This window comes from Cygnus atratus, chromosome 8 (assembly GCF_013377495.2).
Source record: "Cygnus atratus isolate AKBS03 ecotype Queensland, Australia chromosome 8, CAtr_DNAZoo_HiC_assembly, whole genome shotgun sequence".
In the NCBI taxonomy this organism is placed as follows: domain Eukaryota; kingdom Metazoa; phylum Chordata; class Aves; order Anseriformes; family Anatidae; genus Cygnus; species Cygnus atratus.
The window spans coordinates 2,062,396-2,079,765 of record NC_066369.1 but is presented as its reverse complement, the minus strand read 5'-3'; positions in this window follow the sequence as shown (position 1 = coordinate 2,079,765).

The window sequence follows — 17,370 nt, the reverse complement described above, 5'->3', positions numbered from 1 at the left end:
GTTGCTGTTTGGAGTGCCTGCAGCTGACTCCCAGCAAACGTTGTCATGTTACCACCGGCTCTACGATGGATGACTGCAGTTAAAGCAGGAAAACAACTTTACATCTGTTTTAAACTACAGTCTGTTAGCCTCATATTTTAATAGTAAACTGAAGCAATTCACTTCCTTTTTTAATGGGTTATAGAAGGAAGTCAGGCATAATGTTCCTACCCTTGTATGATCAATAGCATTAACACACTTATAAATTATTAATATTCTGCTCACAAAAATTAACCACCTCTGAAGAAGCATAATTGCTCAATACAGCTCAAAAGAAAAAAACATTTAAGGAAGTAAAAATTTCTTTGCATTTTAAGAAGTTTCTAGCAGCTTGCTAGCATAGCTGCAAAGCTACACTGCATATTATTCAGTGTAGCATATTAATTGTTATTTATTTATTAATTTTTCTTCCTTCTGTGGCATCGTAAAGGGATTTGGCATATAACAGTTTAATCAGTCAAATGCCCACACCAGGAAGACTCTCATTACATTCCTCCTACAAATGAATCTCTCTTCCAGATGGGAAAGCTTTTGGTAAGCGGAAGGGGCTGAGCTGACTGAGGAGTTAGCATAAGTCAATATTATTCAGGACTGGTGCATGCAACATTACACAATATTCCCAGTGCTCACACCACAGTGCCCCTGCTGACATCCTTTCACCGATATTGTTGATAAGTACCATAAAGAGGACATATATCTTGCTGCTAATTAATATAATGTGCTATATTCACTTAGCTGCATTTCTTTAGCTGAATTATCAAATTAGATGATAATCTTTCAAAATGCATCTCATTTTTAAAATTTGTGCCTCATTTTTCTGAATGAAGAGGAAATACAAAGATCTCAAATCTCTGCCTAGGGACCAAAAACTTTCAGTGTACCTCTGAATCCAAATTTTTTTTTCCAAGTGCTATTCTATGTGTGCTAATAAGATAGAATGAGGTTATCTTGGCCAAAAATGACAGAATCAAACTGTAAAGCCTAAAAAATTCTTTTAAAATTTCAGCTAACAGAGAGCAAATGTGCTTCCACACAGGAGTCAGTAACTCAGAACATCACTTCACATCTCGGCTGCTTTCAAGTGTGCATTCCAGGGAGCACTGGAAGGATTACAAGGCTCTCCTTTCTATATCATACTTCTCTGAGCAAAAGGTCTGATAAAGGCAGATCTACTCATATAACATCATCCTTTCTTTAATGAAAATGAATGATAAATATGTTCTTATCTAAACAATAGATGAAATATTTGATCAAAGATTTTGAAGACTTTTATATATATATATATAAATATATATATGGTTAGGAGGACAGAAATAGCATGGCTTAAAGTTGGTTAAAATAAAACAAACTAACTAAATATAATGAAATTTCACTTGGTCTTTTACACAACTACTCCAGGGCTGAACAGACCTATAGTTACTACCAGTGTTTGAGATCCATTTGCAATCTGTTTGCACTGAATTAGCAGCAGCCTCATTTCTACATCCATAATCACGTTACCATCTTTGCTGCAGCTACAATGACTGGAAAATTTAATGGAAATTTTTGGAGTATGAAGCACAAACTTTCATTTGAAATTGATCCTTTCCATCAAGACCATAGCTGCAGCTGCAAAGGAGTTATGTTCCTATGAAGACAGCTTACAGACTACAGGTGTTAATGCCAGTTACACTGAACTTTTTGTGGTGTTTTTTTTTGTTTTGTTTTGTTTTTTTGTGATGTTGGTTTACCATCAGAGGTGCCAGAAAGGTATAAAACTGAGACCACCAAGCTACTACCAGAATTTTCAGTTACCCACTACAAACCAGCCACAAATGGAGACTTTTGTTTACCTTCCATGGATCCTTTAAGCTTCCCCTTATTTACTCAGTTAGTGCCGATGCTGGAAAAGCTGTGACCAACGTTGTTTTAAAGAATTCTCTGGTTCTTTACAATCATTTCCTTAAAAAGCATCAACACGTATCTGAAAACAAATGCTGGATTTCAGCAGCCTCTTGTGTAGCCTAGTAAAATAGCAGGAAGAAAAACATATAATTAGCCAGATTAAATTCTCCAACTCAAATATGTTAATAACCTTCATCAATACACATTTCAATAGATGTTATGATGCTACACAGTGTGAAAACTTAGGTTTTTGTTTTTGTTTGTTTGTTTGTTTGTTTTTCTAAGTCTAGAGGCAGAATACACAGTTGCCAATACAGCCAGGAAGTCCAAGCAGACTTAAAAGCAAGAAACTCTGTCACTTGTGTGAATGCTAAGAAAGTAGCTGTCTTTATACAATTAAAGTTCAAGGTTGCATCTATAATAGGCTTTTCAGCTGTATTTGAAAGTAGATTTAAATAGTTACTCACCCCTAACCTTGTTACAGATTCATGGTGTACAGTAGGTAAAACAGAACAGACTGAAAGGGTTATAATACATTTACTGAAAGAAAAGGGTCTTGTAGCTAGAGAATATTGTGCAGGGAAACTATAGGCTTTTGGAACTGGTGTGTTTGGTGAGAGGTATGCTCCTTTTGCACCAAATTATTCTTAGGAAATAATTCTTTAGAGAGGCAGTCACGGTCATTTACCAGTTTTATAAAGATGGTTATTTTCCTGTTTATTAAGCAGGGATTTGAAATTTTCAGATTCAGTTAGTTATGAAATGGGTCCTTGTGTTCTATTCAGCCTTGGTAAGGATATGGAAAAGGATTTTCCTTCAGTAATTCAGATAGTTTAAAGAGCTGTGATTACCAGCTGTTGTTCTCCATAACACCCTATGGGCCCAGAAATGCAGCAAATTCTTCAAGGCATCTCTGGGAGCTCCTGTGGAATAGTGATATGATTGGAGTTGTTTTCGCATTGATTACAGGATGTTTCTCACACTGTTCATCAAATACAAAAGGACGTGGGAGCTTTAAGTGAGGAGAATAGAGTGATCAAGATCCCACTTTGTTTCAGGACTTAGAGAAAAGAGGGTAGAAAAGAGGAAAAGAAAGGAAAAAATGAAAAGAAAAAAAAAGAAAAAAATGAAATGCTAGCAGGTTAGCCTAGACATTTAGAATGACATAAAATAAATAAATAAAAGAGAGAGAGAAAGAGGACATACAATGGGTAATATTAAGTAATGGCATAATGTCCAAATATTTGCAATGTTTGCTTCCAAGTAGCTAGCAAAGTCATGTTTTCCATTACAGAATAATGCCAGGGCATCACCCCATGATTCAGTCGCAGTCCTCTCTCACTCTTGTCACTGATGAAATACTTCTGTGGCAGCTCTGCAAATTCCACTGTCCAAATCTTCACCTCCAGGAGAGGCTCATATGATCTCTCTTGAAATTTGAAAAATGTCATTTAAAAAGTACATTTCACCCTAGTCTGCTCTTTTCATTTAGAGAATCTGAAAAAGAATGGGGGTATTTAAACGTCTTAAAGGGTTATTCTCACAACATTTTCAAGAAAGCCAAGAACTTCAAAACCCTGCTACATCTGTGCAAATTTTACACTGTACCCAGCACATGCATTTTAAACACCTCCAAAACGTTTGAGTACTTTTTTGACCACGAGGCTTGATAAGCCTCCTGGATGCTTATCTTTTGGAAATAAGAGGTTAAAACCTTTCAAGAGCCATTTCTTTCTAAAGAAACTTCTGTCTCACAAATCATAGACCTGACAGAGCCTGTCAAATGCAAGTTCACTGAAGATACCTTGTAGCTGTAAATGTATTAGTGATATTCAATCTTATCATCACAAACTGGTATTTGCAACCCTTAGTGGCCCATGAATTTCACTGCAAAGAACAGTTATTTATTACATATGTATATATTTATATATATGTGTGCAAGGCTACAGGTGCCTGAATTCATATACTGTAAACTATGTTAAATATGCTGAAAACTGACTGATGATGAGTGCTGCTCTTGTACACTAATTTCTCTTCTAATCCATGATATGAAAATTCCAGCTAATGGGCTTGTGACAAGACTAAACAGGGGTAATAGCAGACTTAATCAAGAAAACAAATGGGATTCATTAAAAGCTGGCACTCGTCGGATAATCTTTGGAGAGTTCTCACCTCAATCTACATGTCCCCATCAAAAAAAAAAAAAAAAAAAAAAAAAGAAGAAATCTTCAGCTCTTTTTATCTCAGGCTGTTGAACCAATTCAGTGGAACTTCATAATGGAAAATAGATACAGTTAGCTTCAAATTTCTTGTTCCTTGTTTTACAAGATGTACCCTCTTTCCAATTCTTTTTATACTCTTTTTCTGAGTATTCACAGGGAAAGGTTAACTACAAGATTCTTCTCACAGCTGAGAAGACAAATTGGCTACAGTTTTCACATCCACCTGTAACAGGTAGCTTAAGAAAAAGTAGTCATGAAAGTATTTCTTAGCAAATGCCACTAGGGAAATACATATATACATCATCATATACACATCTATATATTATACAAAAAGCCTATAAAACCTATGCATTTAGATCAAAAAGAGACATCCAGCCACCCTGCACTGTGCACTGTTGCAAGCTGAAAGGCCAAAAATGGAAGACAAATTCTATCCCAAGTTCCAGTTTCAATTCTTTGTTTTTACAATGAATGAGGCTAACTCACTAAATATAAACATATTCAAAATTCAGCTTCAGGTCTGCCATTCAGCCTCCCATAACAAGGAAGAAAAGTTAGAGCAATTATCACTCTCCTCCAACAGCTATTATCTTGTTAAAATATGCATATAATTAACAGATAAGCAGATTAATTCACCAAAATCTGTAACTTAAATATTCTTTTAGTCAATATCATTTTATCAAAGATAGCGGTAAGGCAACATTTGAACTGCAACAGATATACATCCAGCCTTGATCTACTTTGAATTTAAGAGCAATGAAAAAATATATACAATGGAGTTAGCATTTTTCACTGCTTCTAAAAATGCACGTCATCTTGCGTGAAATCTGTGTAACCTACCTCAGCCATTTGGGGGCCAAATAAAGACATCACTGATGGCAGAGGAAAGACTTTTGATAAATCTGGGATCAGAAACTGTTACATGTATTCCGTCTGTTTTGTAATTTCTGCAAAGACATTTTACCTTTTGCTAACATCTGAAGTACCATTGTTAAAAGAAAGGGTTATCTACCTTCTTTTTTCTGCAGTTGCAGAAACCCTGGCTGCTGGTTTATTTGCTCTTATTTGCTTCACTCATACCTTGTTCTGCAAAAGCTTATTTACTCTCGATACCACTTCCTAATTACTTCAGAGAAGTCATATTGTTTTCTCATTATGTTCTTCTAGCTCTCTTCTGAGCAAGGCATATTTTCGGTTAAAGTGTCCAAATTCTTTTCAGGTGGCTGCACACTCTGCAGCATATGGCTTTACAGAGTGTCTAAACTTGCTAAGGCAATTTGAGCATTATCTGATTGCTAATTAATGCCCTATAATAATTCTGACCTTTAGAAATTGTCTTCTAGCACCGTTGTTTCAGAGGCCTGCTGTGCATATGCTTTTTGTGTGTGAAATTCCTCCACTTACGACTTGTGCTGTCAGAGAACTTGGCTCACTTAAGCATTGCTCACGAAGGTTGAGAATAGGCCTGGCTAGCATTTTAAAGTTTGTTTTGAGGTTGTTGGCTTTTTTCCCCTCTGTTTGCTCTTGAGGCTTGTTTATCTCAGTTATTCTTGCAGAAAACATTCAGAGATGAGTTGTTTGTGGTGTTAACGTGTGCTGCCAGCTGGATCTTTGGCAAGCCACATCCACCCACGGGCCCTTCCCCTCCAGTCAGTGTCCCGACATGCGGTCAAGAGCAGGGTGATGAACACCTGAGCGTTACAGGTGAGCTACAGAGAGCCTGTGCTCTAGACCACTTGGTGCACCAGAACCAGTGCTAACATCCCCACCTGCCTGGGATGGCCTTTCTTCAGGGATGTGGGGGACACCTGGGGGACGTGCACAGCTCTGCCGCCCCACAAGACAACCCTTTGCCAAGTGTGACCACATATAGTCCTTCTGGGGTACTGCTACTGACTCTGTATCTAGTGTCCTTCCCTAACAGATGTTAACAATAGGGGAATGGCTCTAAAAGGTTTATTACATGACCACAAAATGAGAAGCTCCCTTTGCAGTGGAGCCATCTGAGAAGTGCAGGACTGCATATAGCAGTCCGTGCTTTTGCAGCCACAAAGACACGTGGTAACTTAACTGGCCCTGTTGGAAAACTTTCTCTCATTTTGAGGTTAACCCAGAAAAGGCAAACAGCATGCCCCATCAGAAATTACCATAACAGCACTCTCTGTGATTCCACCTCAAGAAGAGGTGGTGTTGCAACCTGCTTTCCCTTTCCCACCCCTCAGGCACATTTTCGCAGCTGTCAGAAATCTGTACCTGTATGACAGTATAAAGCACAAGTAAGCTGTCCGTAAGAGAGCAGCTGTAACTGTGTTCACCTGGAAATGGAGAGGGCATGTGAGTAACCAGAGAAATATTCCAAAACATGCTACTGGAAAAGACATAAAAGTTCGTTGACCCATTCTGTAGTTTCACTAAGGAAGTCAATGCATTATCAAAGCCTAAAGAACATAAATGGTGCCTTTTTACTCCCAAAGTATTTCTACATTTTTGTTACTGAAAGTGAAATCAGTTATATTAATTCAAAATGAACAAGAACATGCATACACCAAGCACACATCAAACACTACGTCGATGTCTTTTACAGATTTTAGTTTTTGTAAGAAAAACTTCATTCTTCGAAATTCTTTTAACGTAGTCATAAACTGCCTGTATCAGCTAAAGCCAAGATATCTGATTATGAAGATATCACATAGGAAATACCTTGTTGCAGATATTATCACAGATAATATCGCAGATATTATCAAGATTATAATCGATATCGAGAGGAAATATTGTACTGACAGAGAGATTGTGTTGGGTAAAAGTACCTGCCGTGCAGATATCACTATGTACAATAGGTATTTTATTATGTTATTTCATGCCACCTCAGTGCATACTCACAAGGAAGAGCAAAGCACATTAATTGTAATTACCCACTGCATATGACTGAACCTCTGGTAATGGGACACTTGTAGCAGTTCACCACCCATGAAAGAGGCTACATGAGACACACCACATGCTTAAACATATTTTGACCTGTGTAGAGGAATAGCAGAGTGCTTAAAAATGAAGCAAAGTGGTCTGTAGCTGATGTGCTATTACACTGAAGCTGGAGGCAGTTCTGCTCTGTCCCCATGGCCCTCTTACCTCCCGTCACGTTGGTCCTCGTGGTGGCAGGGCCTGGGGCCAACACTCCCCCTGTGGCTCCCAGCAGCAGACCCCTCTTGCCTTGACATTAGGTTGTCCCTCAGGTGATGACGGCAGACGTTGAGCTCTTCTGTCAAACTCAACTCCAGCAAAGTTTTGGTGAATTCTTAATTTTTGCAGCCTTCTGGTGCTCAGCTTTCAGATCACCCATTAGCTTGAATAAAATGCATGCCAGGGCACTCCGAGTGTGGGGACACGTTGGAAGTGAACAGACTCCTGCCCATCTGATGGGCTGGCATAAGCTCCCCCAAATTTCCTGCCTGTAGCTGGGGTAGGAGGGCGAGGAAGGGGAGAGAGATGAAGTTGTCCTTTGACATTTTACATCCAAGCCTTACTGTGATAACCTTTACAGATAATTTTCCCAGCAGGGAATTTCTTGTGAGCATTTTACCAGTGAAACATCATTAAGTGTTCCTGATGAAAGTAATTTATTACAAAAGTTTTTGGAGGGGTGGAACCAAGACAAATTAGCCTCAGAATTTTAGATACAAAGACATGTTCTTTTTGTACTAATCCTATTACTGTGGATATCTTTTCCAGTATATTTGTAAGCAGCTTCGCTTGTGCTGAACTTACTGTCATACATCCAAGATGCCCTTTCTCCAAACTTTAGACAGAGGGAACTGCAAACAATTACCATTAAAAATATTTTAAGGGTTTTGCAGCCATTCCTGATTGATTTTAAAGATGCTTTTTTCAGCAAGAGATTAAATCTTAATTACATTTTTCCCATTTTAGGATATCTGAAATAGTAAAATTAATCCTACCACTTCATAAATTGTAGCATCACGAACAAATACAATGGCCTTGTTTTAAAGCTTTACCTGTTGATCACAGAACAGTTGAGGTTGGAAGGAACATCTGAAGATCATCTGGTCCAAGACCTCTGCTCAGTGATCTCAGAAGGATAAGATTTTAAATCAACTTTGTTGTTGTTTTGCTGCTGTTGCTGTTCTGTTTTTGTTTGTCTTTCACAATGCAGAAAGTGTCACTGTATGGACACACGTGCACTCGCTGAGCCATCCCAAGAGCACAGCAGCAGCCCCATGCCCGTGCGCAGTGCAGTGCCCTCTGCCACCCGAGCAGAGCAGCTTTCTTGCAGGCTTTTCCAGGGGGCTTGGCCAAACCCAGCTCTTCAGAAGTAAACATGCTCTCAGATTATTCGGAGCAGTCTCTCTGCCTGCAAAGGTCAGCTGGTTGCTCCCTCAGCCTCACTCCACACCCACCCTTCGTGCTTACCCCCTCATTGCCCAGCTTGTCTTTCACTTCCCTCATTTTTCTACTGCACCAATGCTTTCTTATCACCTCCTTCCTCATTCCTCCTCTTCCACCACCTGCCATGGTCAGGCCCATTTTGCCCCCACAGCCCCCAGTTTTCAAGCAGGAACTGCTCAGAGCAAGGAGCACCCACGGGCAGAGCCCTGCATGCCCCCAGGAGTGGCACAGCCCCAGTTAGTGACAATCCAAGGTATTAGCAGCTCTTATGCAAGTGTTGGCTCTCTGATGGCAGGGAAGTCTGGCAGCATCATTTTAAGGCTGCAGAGCTCCAGAGATGCTGCTCTACAACGTTTTGTTTTGTTTTATAATGGCTGCATTTCACACACTGATGCAGCTGGCTTAACCTACTGTATTTCACTTTTCTTAATTAGATTTTTCTCAGTATTCCCGAGCACCTCCGAAAGCTGGAGCAGCACAGCACTGCTGCACACCCCTACAGCCATGCTCCAGCACCGTCAGCCTACAAACAGCAGAGTGCCATGGCCGAAGGGAGAAACCCAAACCTGCATGCCAGGAGGATGCCTCACCGACCTGGGGCAGCTGGCACAGCTGCTGCTCCTGCTAGAGCAGCCCCTGGGGCTGAGATGATGGTCTGGGCCCTCACAAGCTGAAATGAGGAAATGTATGTTTTGCAGTGAGGAAGGAGATGTGCAGCTATGGAGCTCAGTAAAGCACACAGCCGTGAGGAGAGGCGAGCACTTACCCAGCTGCAGCTTTGGGAGCCCTGTGAGCATTGCTCCCCAGCTGTACGCCAGGTCTCCAGCTCCTGCTGCACTCTCAGCACACCTCCTGGCTGCTGCACCCCCGCTTCCCTTCTCCCCCCGCTCCGTTTTGAATACAAGGCAGTATTTTCTGGAGGAGTGAATTATCTGATACTTATCTCTGACTCCAAGGCCTGTAGGTGCAGTACCCAGCTCCTGAAGCCCCTGGACCTGCAGGAATTTATAGCAGCAGATTGACAGCAAGTTTTTTCTGCAGGTTGTTTATATTATCGTAAGCTGCTTAGGAGGAAAGCTTTAACAGAACACTAGATAAAAAGAAAATGGGTTTTAAAACCACCAGTAACTCTTTTTTCTTAACTTGTTCTTGAACAAAAAGTGCTAGCCCTGGGAAAGTACCCGGAGGTGCTTTCACAGGGAACTAGCACAGAATGCAACTGAGCGCAGTAGGCAAAACACCCTCTGCTCAGCTTTTGGCAACAAAAATCTGACTGAAAACCTGGGGGAAGGAGTAGGACACAGGAAGTGAAGGCAGGTAACAAATGCTGGCACTTGGGAATGTGAATAAATAAAGGGCCTTCACTTCTTCTACTAGTTGGATCCCATATCCCGCAGTATTACATATCTTAATAGCTATTGATTTTTTCCATGTTTTGCTGACAGCTAGAGAGAAATTTCATTCAAATGAAAAACTCACAAACGTGCAGGCAGTTGCCATGGGTGAAGGAAAGATGAAGTGTTGGGAACCAGATTAAACATAACATTCCCTTTAGCATTGTGCTGGGGTCCCAGTCAGTAAAGAATGACCAGCAGCAACTCCAATGAAAATTAGTGGGGTTTAAGGACATAAACAGAGCAGTTGTCTTTCATCTACAGTAAAACTGAACTGTTGCCTTTTTGGGGACAAGCGCATTTCCACCCATCACTTAATGCATCTTTAACTGCACCAAAGGCTCACCCTGTTGTGAGAAAGGCAGCACAATGAAGAAGTAACATAAGGTCTCCCAGGTAGCTCCAAATGGCAGCTTCTTGTGCTGACCTCTTCGCCATCATCCCAAGCAAAGGAGGGGCTGACAGCCCATGGAAACATTCTGTCCAGAAGGTACAGCGTAAACATGGTTAGAACAGGACCATTACTTGGGATTTCTAGTGATCAAAAAGAAACGAAGCCTTCACACTGGGGGGGTGGGGAATAAAATCAAGTGGTAACTCAATCTGCCCCGTTGGATGATGCAAAAGAAGAAAGAAATCTGAGAAAAACTGTCCTAATACTATGCCTGTACAAGTGGGGAACACCAGGAAAGAGCAATTCTTTCCTTCTTGCTAGTGGCTAGTGGAGACAGACCAAGCAGGATTCCTTTTAAGCATCTGTCATCAGCCTGAAGGATAAAGGTTTTCTCCAGGCAGTGAGAAGACATTGCTTGGCCAGACTCAAGTTCTAGCAGGAAGTTTCCCTGCAAAACACAGAATTTAAATCAGTCATTTGGACTACTCATGTCTAAAGGAGATACTGAGAGGGAGAGAGAGAGAAACCTGGGAACAGCAGGCAGCTTCCTTGGAAGGGAACCACAAATACAAAAGCAAAAGGGCAGCTGAGTCCTTGTGCAAAACATGGTATAAAGCCTGGCAATTCTCAGATGATAAAAATAACTCAGAGCAAATTCACAACTCATGGCAAATTGAGCAGCAGCAATTCAGAGCATACTCAATAAATGACTACATTTCTTCAGTATAGCCTCTAATAATTTAGCATATTAGTTGCTGTATGATAGCAGCCTATTTCCTTATTGACAGCATGCTTAGTTAGGGTAGATAATTAAGATTAACTAATCAAGCTCTTAGTCATTCTTCTAGGAGAAAAAGACAAGAATGAGATAGCTTTTAGTGCAACCGTGTTAATCCAGGTAATAAGGATGAGCTCTAAGCTGACCTGTATGGTTGTGCCAGCAGTAACCGTTCTTTGTGCTCGTGCACAAGGCAGCGGAACATGTAGTAACAGTGGTCTTTGGTATACCACTGCTCTGTGCTACAGGGGGAAGGACTGTGGAGAAGCAGAAACATGGGCAAAAACGTGGGAAGGAGCAGAAGCATAAAATGTCCTGAGATGCAGGGAGCCAGGCAGGGGCTCAGGCTGGAAAAGAAAAGCTATTGAAAACAGAAGAGAAGACAAAGCTTTCAGACCCGTTATGCTGCCTTGCTCAGCTGGAGAGTTGGAGGTAGAGCATTTAAAGTGCTAAAGCTTGTTTTCTAGGTAGGGAGATGAGAAAGCAAAGGAGCTGCAAGATAAAGAAAGTGATCCAATGATGCTAGGGCTTGGGGCAATAGATTCAGTCCACAAATACAGAATTTAGGGTTAGGGTTGTTTTCCCGGCAGGATATTGGCTACTGCTCCATACAAGTTTAGTTAATACGAATAATTGAACAGAAGGGTGAAATGCAAGAAGCGGTGTGTTGGCAGTTCATACCTAAATGTCTGATCTCTGTAGAAAAAGTAAGTAAACCTCAAAGAGTCATTGATCCCTATCATACTGTCATCCATTCACTTCAGCTCCATATATCAGTCTAGCTGTCAGTGTTTGTGAAAGGATGAGAGTCCCGCTCCTTCAAAGCCACTGCACAAAAATTGAATGACTGCTTCTGGGCATGTGGAATGTGAATTGGCTGTGTCCTGGGATGAAAATCTGCTCTCTCCAGCATCCATGATAAAACAGGAGGCATTAGGTGTATCAGTGCCTGTTCTCCCCGGCTTTGGGAAAAGCATGCACAGATGGCTCCCTGCTTTCTTCAGCGGTGGCCCCTAACAAGCACCTGAAAATAGACTCTGACCTTTTGATTATACATGGCAAACTTTCCTGCTCTTATAGCTGCTGCTGCTGAGTTTTCCCAAGCAATCTCTAAGCATAAAATAGGAGTGATTTTAAAAGAAAATGGGTTCATCAGGTCAGTGGTAGTGTAATTCTGGAAAGGGTATGAAAGTAGGGAAGTAATGATAATGCACAAATTGAAAGGCTGATATAGTTTGCCATGGCTGCATTGAGGTAAGGAATTGTAAATAAAACTTCCTGTCTGACTGGAACATAATGAGTTCCCTACCATTTAACAGTGGCTACAAAATAAATTAAAAGGAAACACATTCTGCTTTTCTTCTCTAGCAGATAGTATCTATTTATTAAGGTAAAGGAACAGTGACAGAGAATACTGCTTCTGCACAACAACACTTGCATAAACTCAGAAGTCCTGGCCACTGCCCAGAGAGACGGAAGAAGGGGGAATGACAGTGGCATGGGAATAAAGTGATCTGAAATTGCTACTGACAGTAAAATAGGGAGAGCTATAGACAGTAAAGGCTTGTCCCTGTATTTCTCACAGCCTGTCTTGTGCTGGAAGGAACAGTGATTTTAGTAAGGGAGAAGGAGAGGGAGAGGATAGTTGAAGGCAATTATTGTTTCTGCAGAAGAGGTATTACTATTACTGTTAACTGCATCCAGTGCTTTTATAACTTCATAGTGCCTCAGTAAAGAAGCACTGCTCTGAAATTTTGGAGTGGACTTGCAAGTGCAGGAAGTACATGAAAGGACAGTGAAAAGTGAAAAGAGAACAATGTTCATAGGACAGCCAGTAAAACAGGCCATAGCCAGAGAGGTCGAGCTCAACAAGCCCACTAAAGGACACACAGCAGCCAAGTTTCTGAATTATGCAATAATTACACAAAGCATCTCATAAAATAGCACTGAAGATATCCTTTACCTACCCGGTGACTTAAATGCACAACACCAAGCTTCTGCGAACAGGGATATGGCTAAAAACAAGCAAGCAAAAAAAATAAAGAACAAAAATTGATTTTTACCTACACACAACAGGCCTCTGCATAGTTACTTCTCATTCCCTTAAACCTCACTGCAGGCAGGGACCCCATGTCAATCGACTGATCATAACAGGCTTCTATTTCTTATCTAGAGAACAAAATGGAAACTATGGTAACAGAGCTAGACCTAGTAAGGTCCATCAAAGACCGAGAAGGTAACTCAGCCTACCTCCATCTGGAGTCCTTGACCTCTCTGCTGAGACTCCCAACAAGAGGGACACTTCTTGTGACAGTACATATGGAGGTATAATTAATAACTCTGATATAACCACAAGCCGCTGCACAATTATTACTGATTTTCACCTGTGCTGACTTCACCTCCTGACTTAAAGGCACACATTTCAGGATATACCTCTTAAAAGTACATATCATTTTAGCTTTTATCAGGAAAGACACTGAATAATCCAAAGCATTGTAATTTTAGTTGGTAATTTTAGCTCAACCTGTTATGCTTACCTTAATCTGTGTGTATATGAACCACATCTGGAAATTGCGCCACTGCTGTAACTTAGAACTTCATGTAAAACACATTTAAAATACAGAAAATATTTCTGAATTTACTGCTTGTAGGGGTAACCATTTAAAGTTTTGCAGATTTCATTTTTTCTGAAACAACAGATAGAAATTTAAAAAATAGGATAAGAAACTTACCTCTCCAGCACTTTTCTTTTCCCGCAGGAAGTACGGCAATTTTTATAACACACTCACAGGCAATTTACTGCGACATGACTTAAAAAGTAAAGCTCATTTTTACAGAGTATAGTTTTTTTGCAACATGGTAGAATTCCTGTATGTCTGACAGCACGAGGAATAGTGTACAGAATACCATGTGGATTTAAAGTGACCAAAAGGAGAGTCTAGCTTATAATTATATTTCCTTTTGTTGCAGAACACAAATTTTTTTTTTTTTTTTGGGGGGGGGGGGGGGCGGAGCTGGAGAAGGGTGTCTGTGAGCCTCAAGAGAGAAAATAGGTTATATATTTCAATGAGGAAAGGATGCATTTTGGTTTGCTTAGTTTTCCCACAGCTAGAGGAAAAAACTACATTCTGAGCTTAAAAGCAGAAAGCTCGGTGTGGTCAGAAGTAAATGAATCCCCATGCTGTATTTTTACCATTTGCCTTTCCAAGCTGATTTTTTACCTCAACCTTCAAATGTTACAAAGAGGCTCGTATTATTACTGAAAAAAAAATAAAATAAAATAAAATAAAATAAAATAAAATAAAAGCACACATCATGGCAGAGCACCGAAGATGGTGCAAGTCTGCTCCTCTTCCTGGGCTGTCCAGCAGCTGAATTCGGCTGGAGCCTGGCTGCTGCTGGCATTGCACAGGACAGGGACTGTGCCTACGACATCACACTGGAGCAAAAACCTGCCTCCTGTACAGTTCGTGCAGTGGCAGGGGGTGCAGGTCAGAGCTAAGCTGTAAGTATTTGCACTTACACTTTTTAAAGGCTTTTTTTAAACGATAGGAGATCCAGTCACCTCGGAGAAGCTGAGGAGTGGGAACAGGCACAACCTTGTGTTGTTTAACCCAATAAATGGATCTAAAAGCATTAAAAGCAATGGAAACCAGACACAAGACAGTCGGATAAAGAAACCTGACTATACTATACCTTTGCCACTAGATTTGGTAACTTCTGGTTTGGCTGTGCTCCCACCCACAGTAGCCAAGGAATCTGGCCCTGCAGCCCCTCACAACGTGTTCAGTGTTCTGATTAAGGTGCACCACGTAATTCCTACTGTCCCATGATTATTTAGGAGCATTTACATTGGCAAAAGAGCAAAGGAAGTAACATTTAAAATGTTCAACTATACTTAGGTTTGTTTAGATGTTTGAGAATCTAGGAAACAGTAATTAGACCAGTTACAATGGAAAGATGGCTTGAGATGTCCAAAATCCAAATTGCCTACAGAAAATCCTTCAAAATATACTTCTTTTTGGTATCATTATAATATATGTCATAAATGTAACAAAGACTGAGAGAGACAACTTTCAGCACAAAACTAGCATCATCATTTGGAAGATTTATATGTATGACAGACTCTAACATGAAAGAAAAAATAAAAATCAGTTTTGTTTTAGGGTAGAAAACAAAATCATAAATAATGTTTTTTTCATGCACATTTGCTGATTACCCACAGCTCTGGAATTTTAAGAACTGGTGTTGGAGAAAGGAAACAAACTGCCAAATGCAATCTAAATTTCAGTTTCAAACAATTCCAGCACCCGTCCCCTAGCATATCAGGCCACTAATACACAGACAGGTATCTGTATCATAGCAGCAGAGAGATCAGCCTTATGCCCGAATTTTCTCAGAAGTTTCACAGAACTAGCTTTATTCTGGAAATACCACTATCTCATTAATTCTGGATCTCAGTGGACTTCCCAAACACCATGCAAACCAAATATATGGATTAATTGCAGAAAGAATAGACACTATCACTTACCTCTGAAATATAATTGAGATTGCAGAAAAGGCTTGTAAGCAGAATTAAAAGGAGCAGTAATTTCCTTCAATCAGTTTTGAGCTATTACGCACTACCAATTTTCATTAAGACTTCTTGTCTGCTCCTAGACCATACAGTGCCAGGTTAATTTTAGAATTATTGTTACAGCCTGTCTCAGATTTCAGGTCCTCAAACTTTCATAGTCTTTCTATATGAAAAAGAATTTGTGTTTTACAGTTCCCGGATATGGGTTCTAAAAAATAAATTTTAAAATAAAACCTTTTTCCTTTCTTGTAGCATTTGTGCACTGACACGCACCGGTCAGTATCACCACAGTGCTACCATTGCATCTTAGCCACCTGTAGCATCAGTTTGTGTAATTTTGCCACACATGGCATGGTTGGCAGTCATGTATATACATGTGGATAGAAACTCCCAAACACATCTGCCCGCCATGAAGTTCTAAGAGTTTTAGTGCCTTGCAGAGCATGTGTGCTATGCCACAACTACCTCTTTGGGTCCTGGTCTGCCACATTAATGTGTCTAAAAATAGACAGACGGATAGACAGACAGATATAGAAATATACACACACACAGTTTTCAAGCCCATGATAGCACAGTTCGATTCTCCATACAGATGCGTATGAGTGGGAAAGAGGGTGTAGGAAATAGCATTTTGTAAAGTTCTATTGCACTTTACATACTGCTCTTTTTTTTTTTCTTGTGTGTACTTTTCAGCTTTTGTACATTTTAAAATGATATAATAGTATACCAATTATAATTGAGTGGTTAAAAAAAATATTACTTCTCCCTTTGCTAGATGCACAGTATGCATGAGTCAAAGCGAAGATTTGCAGGCTGTGGAGAGAAAATTTAAAAGCATAATGGCTGTTACTGTTTGCTTGTGTTACTAAGTTTGTTTTCTTTTCCTTTTTTTTTTTTAATTTTTGTCATATAATTTTTACTGTGTGTTTTTCTACTCTGGAAGCATTTAAAAAGACATTATAATCCACCACCTTGTCCTATTAAAGGTCATTAGTTCCACAAATTGTCATTTAAGTTGAACTTTAAATTCTACAGCTTCTCCGTTTCAGCCTGTAAGAAATGAGACTGGCAGAGGAAACTAGGAACTGTTCCCTGGTCAAGAGCCAAACAAGGTGTGAGGGACACCTCAGTGGGGTTTGATGGTGTACCTGGCTGGAAGGATGCTCAGCCGCGCAGGGTCAGGGAGAAGCATCCATAACAGCCATGCTGTGGCTGCACCCTCCACATCTAACCTTTGGAAGGCTCCAGCCCTTCATCAAAGGCTATTTAAAAATGCGCTATGTCCTGCATCATCTCTGTTTTTCAAAACATTAATGTAAGATCTAAAGAGTAAAAGGATAGACTAAACCCAAACAAATAGTGAAGGGATCTTCCACTGTGCCCTGCTGCCTTGGTAAGTTGTTTAGAGCTGTTAATGATACTTGGATTTTAGGAAAGAGAATGGTACTCACATACCCAGTTTTCAGCTGTTATGATCTTCTGTGAGAAGGCTCTTGTCTACTTTTCTGAAGTCGCAGCTACAGGCACAGAGCTGAAATGCAGAGAAGCCAGACCACCACCTTTTAACCTTATTACTAAAACCAAAACCAACCCACCTCACAACCTCACCAACAGATTTTTAAATGACAGATCTAGGGGATGAAGCATCCTTTTCTTTTTCTCTTTCTCCTCATCCAACATCA